The sequence below is a fragment of the Micromys minutus genome (assembly GCF_963924665.1).
Source record: "Micromys minutus genome assembly, chromosome: 7".
NCBI classification, from domain to species: domain Eukaryota; kingdom Metazoa; phylum Chordata; class Mammalia; order Rodentia; family Muridae; genus Micromys; species Micromys minutus.
Window position 1 is genome coordinate 63,433,956 of NC_137976.1, and position 16,163 is coordinate 63,450,118.

Genomic DNA, 16,163 nt, shown 5'->3' on the forward strand with positions numbered 1-16,163 from the left:
ACATAATTCTTACAATACTAATCAGCAGTAAAAAGAACTGTACTATGACTTTGCCGAGCACAAAGGCTGTATCTCTAGCAAGTCATATTGAGTAGAATAAAATAGTGAGAACACAATTTTGTACAATGTCATTATGGAAACACTGAGATCATAGAATTGGGGAGAAAGAGGTCTAGGTGGAGGTCTCCAAGGATCCAGGGTAGGAAGCAAAGACTCAAAGGCAGGGAGAGGGAGCTTGACTGTGGCAGATTAACTGGGTGTCCCGCAGGCTGCAGTAGGAGCTGTCTGTGGAACTTAAAGCACACCAAGCTGTGCCTGTACTTCCTGGTTTTAAAGGTCTGAGTAGGGTGGCACCAATAGAAAACGCCGAGGAAGGACATTCTACGCCTGCCTGTGAGTCCTGGCATATGGAGATGTACATCTGCTTCAAAAAAAATTCGAAAGAAAAGAAAACAGACAGACAGACAGACAGACAGGTGAAGTGAATTCTTAAAGGAGCCTCTATTCTGAAACATCTTCACCTCTTTCTTCTTCCCCCTCTTGTTTCTAAAATTTCCCCCTTCTCTTTTTTTCTCTTCTGACTCTAATCTCTTCTCCAAAAATTCTTGAAAAGAAAAATACACTTAAAATAATTTCTTATAGAAATGGATACAAACAAGTTAATCTAAAGAGTCTAATAAGTCTGTACTCAGTAAACTGCAAGTGCATACTGAAACTCAGTCACAATCTGTTCAGCAGGACAACTGGAAGTTGTTTTGTTGAAGTGTAAACTAAAAGCTAAAATACAAATGAAGCACTCTGAGCTCCATTAACCTAAAGGTGATATATTATATACAAGGACAAAAAATGGGCAAAAGTGTGAAAAATGCAGTTTGGGCTCAATAGTTAGGAAGTTTATATCTTCATACAGTTGATCACAGGATGGTATTTTAAAGAATAGCATGACTGGGAAGAGCGGAGATCCAGGGACACAGGCCTGGCGAGACTGCGGTGTGCTGTGAGTAGCCAGGGCACAGAGAGGGCTAGGCCTAGCTCGGGGTAGGTGTGGCCCTCCGGTTGGTCCTAGGGAGTAGAAACTCTGCCGTAGGGACTTGGTGTCCACCCAGAAGGCCCTTGCATGCAGACCAAATGCTCAAGCCATTTGCCACCTAGAACAGCAGAGATCCAGGGACACAGGCCTGGTGAGACTGCGCCACATATGGCCAGGGCGCAGAGAGGTCTGAGCCAAGTGTGTAGAAAGCGCAGGCCCCTGATAGGTTCAGGGGAGCAGGAGCCCTGGAATAGGAACTTGTTACCCGCCCAGAAAGCCATCTTCTGCAGTCTAAATGCTCAGGCCATTTGCCACAGAGAACAGCAGAGATCAAGGGACACAGGCTTGGTGAGACTGCACTGTGAGTAGCCGGGGCACAGAGAGGGTTAGGCCTAGCGCGCACTAGGTGCAGTCCTCTGGCTGGGCTAGGGGAGCAAGAACTCTGCCTTAGAAACTCGGGTCCACCCAGAAGGCCCTTGTATGCAGACCAAACGCTCAAGCCATTTGCTACCTAAAAGAGCGGAGATCCAGGAACACAGGCCAGGTACACAGGAGAGACGGGAACCAATCACTGACAAGACCACCTATAATCACAGACAACAACATGGAAAGAGGAAAAGCAAAAGAACTTACCCAATGGAAACCAAGACAACCTGGCAACATCAGAACGCAACTCTCCCATCACAGCAAGCAGCGGAATGCCAAATACTCCAGAAAAAGAAGACACAGACCTGAAATCATACCTCAAGATGATGATGGAAATCATTAAGAAGAGTGTGAATAACTCACTTAAACAAGAACAGGAGGAAAACCATAAAAAATAGAAGCTTTTAAAGAGGAAACAAGAAAAACACTCAAAGAAATCAAAGAACTAGAGGAAAACAGAAGCAAAGAGATGAAGGAATTGAAGAATAAATTTAAAATGGAAATGGAAACAATAAAGAAAACACTAAGAGAGACAACCCTGGAGGTAGAAAACCTAAAAGAGATATCAGGAGTCACAGATGCAGGCATTTCCAACAGACTACAAGAGATGGAAGAGAGAATCTCAGGGGCTGAAGGCAACATTGAAAACACAGACAAAACAGTCAGAGAACATGCAAAAGCCAAAAAGCTCCTAACCCAAAATGTCTAAAAGATCCAGGACACAATGAGAAGACCAAACCTAAGGATAATAGAAATAGAAGAGGGCAAAGAATATCAACAAAGAGGCACAGTAAATATCTTCAACAAAATCATAGAAGAAAACTTCCCTACCCTTAAGAATGAGGTGACCATGAGCATAAAACAAGCCTACAGAACTCCAAATAGAGTGGAGCAGAAAAGAAATTCTTACAGACATAAATGGTCAAAATGCCAAGTGCCCAAAGCAAAGAAAGAATACTAAAATCAGTAAGAGAAAAAGGTCATGTAACATAAAAAGGCAGACAGATCAGAATCACACCCAACTTCTCAACAGAAACTATGAAAGCTAGAAGATCCTGGACAGACATCATGCAGATCCTAAGAGAACAAGAGTGTCAGCCCAGGCTACTATACCCAGTAAAACTCTCAATCACCATAGATGGAGAGACCAAGATATTCCAGGACAAAACTAAATTTACAAAATATCTGACCACAAATCCAGCACTACAACGAATTAAAGGTGGAAAACCCAACACAAGGAGGGGAACTATATCCTAGTAAAAACAAGAAAATGCCTAAGCAAGAAAACCAAAAGAAGAAAGAAACACAGGCACAATTCTACCTCTAAAAGCTAAAATAGCAGGAAACAGCAACCACTATTTCTTAATATCTATTAACAAAAATGGACTCAATTCTCCAATAAAAATACATAGGCTATCAGACTGGATACATAAACAGAATGCAGCGTTTCTGTAAGGCTGAGGACACTATCAAGAAAACAAAACGGCAGCCAACAGATTGGGAAAAGATCGTTACCAACCCCACATTTGATAGAGGCCTATTATCCAAGGTTTACAAAGAACTCAAAAAGTTAGACATCAGAGAATCAAAGAATCCTATTAAAAAAGGGGTACAGAGCTAAACAAAAAGTTTTCAATCGAAGAATATCAAATGGCCCAGAAGCATCTAAGAAAGTGCTCAACATCCTTAGTCATCAGGGAAATACAAATCAAAACAACCCTCAGATTCCACCTCACACCAGTCTAAGATCAAAAATTCAGATGACAGCAGATGCTCACGAGGATGTGGAGAAAGAGGAACACTTTTCCACTGTTGGTGGGTTGTAAACTGGTACAACCACTCTGGCAATCAGTCTGGCAGTTCCTTAGAAAATTGGACATAATACTACCTGAAGACACAATTATCCCACTTCTGGGCATATACCCCAGAGACACTCCAACATACAACAAAGACACATGCACCACAATATTCATAGCAGCTCTATTTATAATAGCCAGAAGCTGGAAAGAACCCAGATGTCCTTCAGTAGATAAATGGATACAGAAATACATGAAGTCAGAAACAATAACTTTATGAAATTCCTAAGAAAATGGATGCATCTAGAGAATATTATCCTGAATGAGGTAACCCAGTCACAAAAGAACACACATAATATGCAGTCACTGATAATTGGATACTGACCCCAGATATCTCCGAACACCCCAGAAAAAAACTCACAGACTATATGAAGCTCAAGAAAAACAAAGGCCAAAATAAAAATGAAAAGAAAAGAAAAGAAAAAGAAAATAGCAAGAAAGCCTCATTTCTTCCTAGGAAAAAAAAGTGTATAGCACCCTCTCAGAGTGTGGTACACCTGGACCTCAAATCATTAATAATCCAAGAGCTAAGATTATAGCCTTGTGGCAATTTTTGGTATTCGCAGATAATATGCTTAATCTATACCCAACAAGAAATCTTTTTCCATGTTATGTTCTGTCCGACATTTACCTCATGCTTATGGTAAATAGTGGGATTTCAATGCATCCTATCAAACCTCTAAAAGAATTAAGTACTGACAAAATTATTCATATAATGTTATGCCAAAATGCTTTTAAAATTTGTGAATGTACTCCTCTTTTTAAAAAAATAAAGCAGTATGGAATAATAATAAGAAAAAGAATGGCATATTTTTACTCATTCATGTAATAATAACAAAATAGTCATGTTGGAAAAGCATTTGTGCTTCAGTGTCACTAGCAAATCTTATGAAGGCAAGTATCTCTCTTTAAAAATGACTTGTAAAAAGCACATTTCCCCTTTTGTGTGTCTATTTGAATAGCAAAAATAACTTTGTTCTAGCAAATACAAAAAAAAAAAAAATTAAGGCACAGTGGGAAACCAGAAGATTAGGAGGTATGTGTGGATTCCCTGCAAGATTCACAGCAAGCAGGTTAGAGATCCACAAAGACTGAAGATGGGCTCAGCACTTCTGAGACAAGCTAGACTGACACCATGACAGTCTTCAAATTGGCAGTTCAGGAGACTAGGACTAAATCTGTTTCCAAGAACTAGGCAAATCCAGGTAAGTCCAGGCTTCAGAAGCTGCTCAGCCACCTGGTTTGAGGGAAGTACAATGGGCCAGCAGCAGTTTCCAAACTTCCTCAGTAACAGTTTTCAGACTTCCCCAGCAACAGTTTCCAGACTTCCTCAGCAACAATTTCCAGACTTCCCCAGCAACAGTTTCCAACCCCCTCCTCCAGGCCCCAGCTATGGTTCTGAAACGTTCCTAAAGATAGAGCCAAGATTAAGATAGAGATAACCTACCGCTCCCCAGAATTCCTCTAATGTGCTTTAAATCGGGCCTAAGAGCTCACTTCAGGGTCTCCATCTTTGTAGATGGTAGACCCCAGCATGTTGGACTTCTGCTGAATAAAACACTATTTGCATTTACATGCTATTTGAGTCCAGGATGTCAGTCCTCAGAGATCATGGATTGCTACACTTCCAGAGTCTGACCCCTCATGCTTTTTATTTTTTTAAACACATTTAAGCAAAGTAAAATTTTGGGAAAAAAGTATCTCCACTTGACAATTATCCCAATAAAGCCTCAGGCATTGCTACATCTAAACACCTTAAAAACAGCAAAGTACCTGCAACCTTCACAGTAAGAATGAGTTCCATTGATTGATAAACAGTGATAAATTATTTCTCCACCAGTGAAATGAGCCAATTCAAGCCAGAATTATATATATATATCTGGGCAGGATTATAACAACAAAAATTTTAAAAAGGGGTAGGGAGAGAAAGAACAGAAGAACACACAAAGGAAGAGGAGAAGAGAGAGAGAGAGAGAGAGAGAGAGAGAGAGAGAGAGAGAGAGAGAGAGAGAGAGAGCACAAGCAAGCTGGAAAGTGAAGTGAAGTTGGAGAGGTAATCCAGGTAGAGGTTGAAGGATGTGGGAGAACCTGAAGGTCAGGTCTGCTTGGCTTTGTAAAATATGCACCTCAGCCCCTTATCCCTGGGTCTGAAATCACACGAACTGTAGTCGTGGTGAAGGCCTAAGGAGGACAATTTGTAATAAGCATAAAGATAAATTGTATTGTGGAGGACGCAATCTAATGTACATGGGACCTCTTTCATAAAGATGGCTTTTATTCACTGATCAAAGCCCAGAATTAAATTTAAAATGCTCGGGATTTGGCAGGGGTGCAGAGAAAAGGAGGTAGGGTGGGGCGGGGAGAGTGCAGAAGGGGTGTATTCAGGTGAAGGCTGGCTACAAAGAATAACAAACAGACAAAATCACCCAGGAGTTAAGCAGCATCACTTCCTAGTGAACAGGCATTAATTAAGCATGGTCTTCCCTTGAAGAAGGAAAAAAGCTCGCTTGTTTAACAGTTTGGGGTTTTCTATTGCTTTCTGTGAGCTGTGACTCCTACAAGCAGTACAAGCAGGTCCTTGATCTTCCTGTTTAACGACAGATGTCATGACAACAGATAAATGTGGCAACTTAGAGGTCTTAGCCTCCTCTCCATGAGATGAAAGGCTGCAAATAAATTATCCTGCATCTTTTAAAATGTCATTCATTTTTCCAGGTAAAAAGCACGCATTTAACAATTACTGAAAAGGGGACAAATGGAGTTTGTTTAAGAATATATATATATATATATATATATATATATATATATATATATATATATGCAGTATATAATTATATACTTTAGAATACCTAAAAATACCTTAAAGTGAAGAGAGTATGAGCCTCACTTAAGGAAAAATAAGTAACTCACTGTACCATGAAAATTAATGAGCTCATCATTTACCATAATAGCTCTAAAAGCATTTTGGCTTTTGAAAAAGTTGAGGGAAATCTGTACTTTTGCTGATTTAGAGGAAATGGTAATAGGCCACAGACTATGAATATACTTCTTTTTAAGTTCCTGCTACTCTAAATGATCAAATAGGTCAGAGCATTACAAGTTTAGGAAATTAAACAGTGAATTTGGTGGTAGTAAGCGTTTACAAAAGTAAGACAAAGTAAATATGCCAAGAGCCACTTTTAAACAAATGAAGCTATAGGACAGTTTTTAAACCTTTAGTGTCTGAAGCTGACTCCCATGGGTTAGCTTCTCGCTTGACATGGTATATGTTTTGTAATGGCATGATGTGGCAGGAGGGGCACAACCTCCCCTCCCCCAACCCAACCCCACCATGAGGTACCAGGCATATAGCAGGTCTGATATGAAATAAAGTTTATTTTGGAGCATGGGAGGCACAGTTGGGAAGGGAACAAAAACAGGGAAAGAGACAGAGAGAAGAGAGACAGATGGAAAGGGGCGCTTCAGGAACACATAGGGGTACAGAGTGGAAAGGAAAGAGAAAGGCCAGGGTGAGAGAGGAGAAAAAGAGGGGGGGAGGAAGGGAGGAAGAGAGAGGGAGAACTGGAGAGGGAGGGGAGGGAGAGGGAGAAGGAGGGAGAGAGAGAGAGAGAGAGAGAGAGAGAGAGAGAGAGAGAGAGAGAGAGAGAGAGAGAAGCCAAGCAGTTTTGTTTTTTTTTTGTTTTGTTTTGTTTTTATAGTAAGCTAGGCTCATACCTGACTGTTGCTAGCTAACTGTTGGGCAGAACCTAGAAGAAATGCTAACACTGTGGATGAAGAAGACCCAAAAGACAACATTCTTGTAGTCCATCTACAACCTAACAAGGATGTTGTTTCCAGTTCTTGTCTAGTTACCTGCTAACAGTCCTTAGACACCACCTCTTATTCTCACTGGTCCTCGTCCTGGTCTTTCCCTCTGCTCTTCTGTATCCGGGCCTCTCTGTTACCTGGTATGACCTCCAAAGGAAAGTCTTTCTTTATACAGCCACCATCGGAGAGTTGAACATTTACTGTATGTAAGGGATGGGAAGAAAGATGGGCCATCTTGAAAGAGTTTTTCTTTCATGAGAGTGTATTATTGCTTTCTATGTTGCATGTCAGGACACCTGACAAATGTATCTTATTAGATGAAAAGAATATTTTGGCACATAGTTTGGTGATGCAGTCTATGATGGTGAGGTCAGGAGCAGCTCTTGGCTCTGCAACAGGAACATGAGGTAACTGCTTATCCCTGAGCAGCTCAAGGAGCAGAAAACTCAGTCTAGAACTAAGCCCAGGCTATAATCTATAAGGTATGCCCACTCCCAGCTAAACTCTGCCTCATTGAAGTATCACAGCCTCTCAAAATAACAATATTAGCTAGGGACCTAGTGTCTAAACACATATGCTTACAGGAAACGCTAAATATTTAAACCACAATAGAGAGCAATAATTAATCAGTAAACAAAAATCATGTAGAATGTTGACTTATAGTGATGATTTATCAAATATGTCAATAGAGCAGTGTGACCAAGAGTAGCTGGAGCAGGGAAATTGAGGTACTGAAGAGAGCAGGCAGGTAGAAAGTCGCATCTCTGAAGAGAAGACATTAAAAATGAACTAAGGAATAAAAAGCTCAGACAAAGAATTCTCCAGGCAGGCAGGAAGGAAACATGAACACTCTGAGGGAAGAATGGGACATGAAGTCCTAGTGTTTCTTCTAGGCTCTGCCCAACAGTTACCTACCAACAGTCAGGTACATGACTAGCTTACTATAAAGGGACTGCTTGGTCTCACTCGATAGCTATCTCTCTGTCTCTATGTGTGTGTTCCGCCCCTTCTTCCCTCCCTCCCCCTCCCCCCATTTGTCCTTCTCTATCCCCTCTCTTTCTCTGCCTCAACTCCCTTCACACTCCTTTTTCTCATGCCTCAAATAAACTTCATTCTATACTAGATTGGTCCTATGACTGGTATGTGGAGGGGGAAGGGCTCAGCATGGGCCCCCTAAGGCACCCCTCCTGCAGCATCATCCCAGCACATTATAAAACATATCAGTCCAGACAACTGAATCACAAGAATGGTGAAAGGCAAAGTTAGAGAGCTGAGGGCCTACAAGTCCATGGGAGATTTTACCTCCTACTTTAGTGAAGATGCAATTAATTCATTGTGGAGTCGAATGTACAGAAGTAATACTATTGTAAAGATATCGCGCTGGTTGAGATATAAGAAGCATTATAATTGGCAATGGGGAGTAGATAGAAGTTGTGATATGTGTTAGGAAATTATTGCAGGAGAGGGAGCAGTAAGGCAGCATTACAGATATCAAAGAAGTGAATGAATTCGAGACATAATTATGAAGAATAAGAAGGTAAGGACATTATGGTGTCAAAAACAAGGAGCTAACTCTAAGATATCCCCAGGAAAACAGTTTACTTTTATGGCTGTGCCATACATACGTTCTCTGCTGGCAGGGAAATGAAGTGGCCAGACAAGACCAGAAACACAAAGTCCTTTTTATGGCAAACTAGCAAGTGTTTTTTTTAAAGAAATGAAAATTTGCAGTTATGTTTATGATCATGGGAAAGGAACATGTTATGGGTTTGAAGTCACACAGTTAACATACCATGAAACATTTTATAGTCAGTCAAGTTATTAGAACAATGAAAATAAATTACAGTGTGTAATTCACAAGACTATTGAGAAAGAACAATAAAAAAAACAAACAAAAAACCCAAGTTGACCTCTAGCTAAGGACAAGATCGAACTCACATGGAGTCAGTGTTTCCTTAAGAAAGATAAATATGGCATGCAGCTTGGAAACCCGATGTTAGTGTCATCATTTATGAAGTAGGGGAGACTGGGTAAAGGATGTACTCTGAGAAGGAAACAGAAGCCATGGTTTAGATGCTACTCTGAAAGATCAATAGACCATCCAGAGAAAATGCCAAAAAGTGGTTTCAATGATCAGAAGCTTGAAGTAGGGAATGTGTTCTAAATACCCTTTCTGAAATCTCACTTACCCAATTGTCTATCAACATCTACATATGGGTGCCTTTTGTACAACACCCCCACTTCTGCATGCACTCTTCTAAGAACTACTAACATGTAGTTGCATGTGCTAACATTTGTATAATAGCGTCGCCTCTGACACCACATGTTGAGGTCAGCCTAGGTGCTCACCAAAAAGTACACTTTGTAGACTCTGACATTCATAAACAATATCTCTGTCCACTGATGGAGAAATCACCTGATGTGAAGGAAATTAAAAATTATGTATTACATGGAAAACTCAGAGAAACTGTAAGAAGAATGTCATTGGTTTAAAAAAATGGTATTATACAGGCAAAGCCATGTGACTTCATAGTGTTATACCTAAGAGTAGGAGGTGGACAAAATAGTAAAATTGGCAATTTAATCTATTTTGGGTTTTTTAGAGGAATAGTTCTGATGCTTTGATTTAATTGGGAATGTGCATTTATTTTTGCTGAAGGTCCTTGTCCACAGTTGGTTTATTTATTTATTAATAAAGATGCCAGTGACTAATGGCTGAGTCACTGGTCACTGTCCAGATTGGGCCTAGGGTAGCAAAGGGAGGTTTAGGAGTGCCCAGTCATTGAGTTAGCTGAAACACTTTAAGATTGACTGGTATGTGTACGTGCACTTGTATTTGTGTGTGTGTGTGTGTGTGTGTGTGTGTGTGTGAACATGCACGCAGATGTGCCTATGATTCACCAGGAGCACAAAGCAGTACAGCCAAAAAATAACCACAACAGGTGTTAGAATTTTTATAAGAAAAAAAATTGTACAATGCCCAATCTTAGTGTTCTAAATAATATTCAAGCCAATAACACATAGCCATTGACCTCAAACATAATCAACAATAATCACTTTATTTTATAGAACATAGAAGATTGAAGCAAAGAGATTAAACTACTGTATCAGAATTGCCGGGCTGGTTGAAACTGGGCCTGCGCCCTGGTGCACTAGGTTTTATTCCTCTAGGATGTTGAAAAGCTTTTCTGCATGGGTGAATGCTTTGCTTCATTTTACAAATATAGGTATGAAATGTAAATTTTAAGTGCATAATATATGATACTAGTAATATATGTGTGTATGTGTGTGTGTGTGTGTGTGTGTGTATACATATATTTTTCCTCTGATCTTTTTGGAGGACAGACACAGATTGGTTCAGGGTATTTGGGGTAAATAGGATATACTTGAATAAGTAGAGACTCACTGTCTATCTGTCTGCCTTTTTTCTTTCTTTCTTTCTTTCTGACTGTCTGTCTGTCTGTCTGTCTCTCTCTCTCACATACACACACACACACACACACACACACACACACACACACACAACACGCACACATAAGATAGAAGATACACTAATGTGGAATTGATTAAATGATAAACTAGCCACAATTTATTTAAAAAAAGTAGATGTAGAAAATTCATTTCTGGGCATGGAGAGATGGCACATGGTACTCTTGCAGATAACCCATCTCAAGTCTTGACCCAAATACAGTAATTACACCTATCTGTAGCTCCAGTTTCAAAGAATCCGATGCGCTCTTCTGACCTCTGTGTACTTAGGCACAAATGGTACGTACATCTCTATAAACACGGACAAAAGACCTATAAGCATAATACAACACTTTATAATCTAACAAACCAAAAAGTTTAAAAGACACACTTTTGTCACTATCACCCCCCAATAAGATGTTATATCTATCTGACTCCTCTCATCAACTGATTATTTTAATTATGAAGGGAATCAAAAGACCAAGATGAACAGACGGGGAAATGGAGAAAGCCCTTTAAAGAGGAATGGCAAGAACAAAGAATCCTATTTCTGTGTTTTGGGTTGAGGGCCCTCGGGAAAATGTGTCTGCTACGGTGGCTAAAGCTTGTTGCTTAGGGCAGGAGATGAGATTATTGTCTATTCCACAGAAGCTCTCTTCTACCACACTGCATCCATTACTTGTGAGGGAGAAGAGACTACATGGCCAGCTAAGACTGAGACATGAGCTTGAATCATGCTGGCCTTTCATCTCCCCTCTGCCATTTTGAAATCTTTCTGCATGAAGACTGTATTCTGCTCCATCTTTGTGTCCTTGGTTTATAGAATCTATGGCATGTGTAGCTTCTTTCAACAAAGAACAATGTAGTTAAGTGTTTGCACTTCTGGGGCTCAATATGAGTAAAGCTTTTTGGCTCATAAGTAGAATCTATGTTTCATTGCCATATAATGCATCTGACATCTGCATTGGTAACAAAGAAATGTGTTGGCCTCCAATCTTCTTGACCCTCGAGGCTTACTGTCCCCTTGGTTCAAAACCAAGTGAACAGTAAGGGTGACACTTACTTGGGGCCCTCCAAACCTCAACAACTACATATGGACTAGGAAACGAAAATGTCTCTTGTACAATCAGATGTGAGGTCAATGATTTGAGATATTGTCACAATATGATGCTTGACACATAACAAGGGTACAAAAAAAGTGCCACTAGAGATATAAATGTTTTGCTACTGTTAGAGATTTGCATAGCCCTTATGTAAATTTAAAAATCTTTGTGGCAATGAAATACCACGGCTTGGATGGTTTTGTTTATAAGAATGTTGGATCTACCACCAAACAAGCTTTGCCAGCACCTGTAACATATGTGTTCTCATGTCTCAATCCCTAAATACTTTCTACCACTGAAGCTACTTACCACAAACTGCCTTCTATGGCAGGAGCTGTAAATATGTTTTCTCTTCTGTTTCCAGCATTGTTTGCTCTTCCAGCCCAGGGTCCCTGTCATATTCATGGTTCTTTGTTTTGCAGTGACTATTACAAAGATGTGTAATAATGAGATCCTAACAAAATGCCATTTTACAGTGTTTAAAAGCAAGGAGAACATAAACCAAAAGCTTTAGAATTGACCGAAATTTATATGCACTGCATAACCACTTAATTACATATTTAAAAATCAATGAACACCAAGAACAAATTTGCAGAGATGGACTCAAGAAAAAACATCAGAAAACTAAAGAAGAAGTGGGCAGGAGTGCCCTTAGCTTGTATGTGTGCATGTGCATGTTCCTGTGTGTGTGTGTGTGTGTGTGTGTGTGTGTGTGTGTGAAACAGTTTGTTTGCTTGCGTGACTGCTTATTACATTTTTAATACAAGGACTCACTATGTAGCCCAGTCAGGCCTAGGACTCACCGTGTAGTCCAGACTGGCACCAAATTCTCAAACTATCTATTTCATAGCCTATGTCACCATGCATAGAATGTTTTATATTGTAATGACCCATACTTCCAAAGCTTTTGTACTATAAATATGAAATGCAGAAACCCACATCTATCCCTATACAGCCCTCTGCTGAGTCAATATCCCTTCATAGGTATGTCAGGTGAACCTATACATTCCTAATGATGGTCCCTTGTCCCAGTGTCCCTTGAGTAGCACAGGGCAATAGTTTAACCTCAGCTGCCTTGTTCCTTAATATAGCTTCTAGTCTGTTCGCCCCTGGTCTACCAGGCTTATACTTCCAGGTTTCCAGGTAGTTAAAGGGATAAGGAGATCACCACAGAGCCTCTTCTCCACACCACTTGGCTTCCAAGAGGGAACACCCAAAAAGGCTCATCATATTTCAAGAGCTTTAGGGAAGCATTTTCCTCATCCTGGGCCAAGAGTTTCACCATTTCTCATCACATAACCTTCCATAGGGCACATGTACAAACTTCTTTCTTTTTCAAAAAAAAAAAATGTTCATTAAAATCCCAGGCTATGGTACAAACATGAAGACAAGTGGAACAGTAAAATCAAATCAAAGACCCAGACATAAATCCACACACCTATGGACACTTGACTTTTGATCAAATAAATAAATAAATAAATAAATAAATAAATAAATAAATAAAGGCCACAAATACAGAATGGAAAACAGACAGCAACTTCAACAAATGGTGCTGATATAACTGGATATCATCATGTAGAAGAATGCAAATTGATCCATACCACCCTTCACAAAACTCAAATCCAACTGGATCAAAGACCTCAACATAAAACCAGATACACTGAACCCAACAGAAGAGAAAGTTTTTTTTAAACAGACTTAAATTCATTGGCACAGGAGAAAACATCCTGAACAGAACCCATTAGCTCAGGCACTAAGATCAACAATTAATAAATGTGACCTCATGAAACTGAAGGCTTCTGTAAGGCAAAGGACACTGTCAATAAGACAAAACGGTGGACTACAGAGTGAAAAAAAGGATTTTTCACTAACCCCATATCTGACACAGAACTAATGTCTAACATATATAAAGAACTCAAGAAACTAGCCATCAACAAACCAAATAATCCAATTAAAACATTAGATACAAATATAAATAGCAATCTTTCAACAGAGGAAACTCAAATAGCTAAGAAATAAAGTACTGTTCATCATCTTTAGCCATCAAGAAAAAGTAAATCAAAACAACTCTGAGATTCCATCTTACAGCTGTCAAGAATGGTTGAGGTCAAAACCTCAAGTGACAGCTCATGCTGGTAAGGATGTAGAGCAAGAGCATCACTCCTCCATTTGCTGATGGGAGTGAAAAGTTGTACAGCCATTTTGAAAATCAATATGGAGTTTTCTCAAAAAATTAGAAATAGATCTACCTTAAGACCCAGTTGTACCACTCCTGGGCATATACCCAAGGGAGGCTCCATCCAGCCACAGGGACACTTGCTCATCCATGTTCATTTAAGCTTTATTTCTAGTAGAAACTGGGAACAACCTAGCTGTCCCTCAGCCAAAGAGTGAATAAAGAAAATATGATACATTAACACAATAGTATTATTCAGCTGTTAAAATAAATGACATCATGAAATTTGAGGGCAAATGAATAGAACTAGAAAAAAAATCAACCTGAGTGAGGTAATTCAAACTCAGAAAGACCACCATGGCAAGTACTTATAAGTAGATACTAGCTATTAAGTAAAAAACAAATATACTGCAATTCATAGACCCAGGGAGGCTAAGTAACATGAAAGACTCAAGGGAAGATGCATGGATCTCCCTGGGAAGGGGAAACAGAATAGATTGTGTAGGCAGACTAAGGAAAGATAGGACTGGGAATAGAAGGGATCAGGGGGCCAAGGGGAAACGGAGAGAGACAGACGGAATGAGAGAGAGAGAGAGAGAGAATGGATACTGGGAGAAGTGACTTGAATTGAGGTAAACTTGGGACCCCAGTGTAGAAACCTAATGTAGTGCAAACTCCCTGGAATCTAGGTGAGTGACCGTCTCAAAGTCTCCTACTAATGGAGTATACAGAGCCTTAACCGGACATAATCTATAGCCAGGCAAGACTCCTAGCAGTAGTGTGACTACTCACAGCCACAAAACCTTCAACCTATAATCTGTCCTGCCTGTGAAACATGCTGGGGCAATGGTATCACAGAACATGTAAGAGTGGCTGTCTCGTGATTGGTCCAACTTGTGACACATATTCTGAGAGGGCAATGTCATGCCCAACATTGCCTGGATGGCCAGGAAGCAGGATCAGAATAGTGCAGAGATTCAGAATAGAACTAAACACAACTGACAAAAAAAATCAATGAAATTATTCCTAACAAGACCCTACTGTACTCATTCACCTGAGCCTAGCCCAATTGTCAGTAAAGGAGGGTCATCCAGCAGCTGATAAGAGCAGATGTGGAGACTCAGAGCCCAACACAATACTGAGCCAGGGGAAGCCATCAGAAGAGGGGCAAAAAGGATTGTAGGAGTCAGAGGGGTCAAGGACACTATGAGAACATGGGCCACAGAATAAATTAAACAGGTCTCATAGGGGCTCATAGAAATTGAAATAAGAAACACAGATGCCGTATGGGTCTGAGAAAGGTCTTCTGCATATACTTTATGGTCCTGTAGCTTGGTATTTTTGTGGGACTCCCAGCAATGGGAATAGAAAGTGTCTCTGACTCTTTTGTTTCCACATGGGAACTTTTTGCTCCCTCTGTGTTGACAAGTTCAGCCATTATATGAGATTTTGTGCCAGACTTATTCTTGTAGCAGTAAATATTTTAAAAATGTAAAAATTCACTATGCCACGCTACCACCAGCTACCCTCTGGCCCCAGCGGCGATCTCGCTGCCATGGCTAGCCCCATGCAATAACCACCCATCTTGTGATTAGCTGTCATAAATACATGTAACCCAGCAAATTCAAAACTTTAGAGGTTTGTAATTTATCGATCAGATTTATATCAGTAAATTCTCACCCCACAAAACTCTACACAATAAACTCAAAGCCAATTGATATTGTTATAAACTGCCCACCTTTAAGACAAATTGTCCTGTAATTACCCATCCCTAATAAGATATTTATAGCTACCTGTGGCTATTTAAAGCCACACAGATTCTAATCGCCCTTCTCTTTCTCCATCTTGGTTCTTCTCCTTCTCTCCTATCTCTTTCACCTCTCAAAAATTCTGTGCCCACCTTTCTTTCTCACTGCCCAATCACAGGCCTTGCCTTATCTTGTGCCTGCCCTCACCTGCATATAGACATCGACCCATATATTCTCATTGCATCTTATCAGGCCATGTTCATTAAACAACCCTGGGAGGCCTGTTTGCTTATTTGTGTTTGTTTGTTTTTAAGGGAAAAAAAAGTTGATCTGAAGAAGAAGGGAGTTGGGGGAGGGGGACTTAGATGAATGAATGGAGAAGAAACTCCATTTGGGGTGTTCCAGATGTAATGAATGAGAGAAGAATAAAAAATTAACAACAAAACCCCAAACCTGTTTGGATATCCCATCGCCACATTAGCTGTGCCCCTGCCCTAAAGCAGTGGTCTTTCTTATAAGTCTTGTTGCTAAAAAGCAGGATCAGAGAGC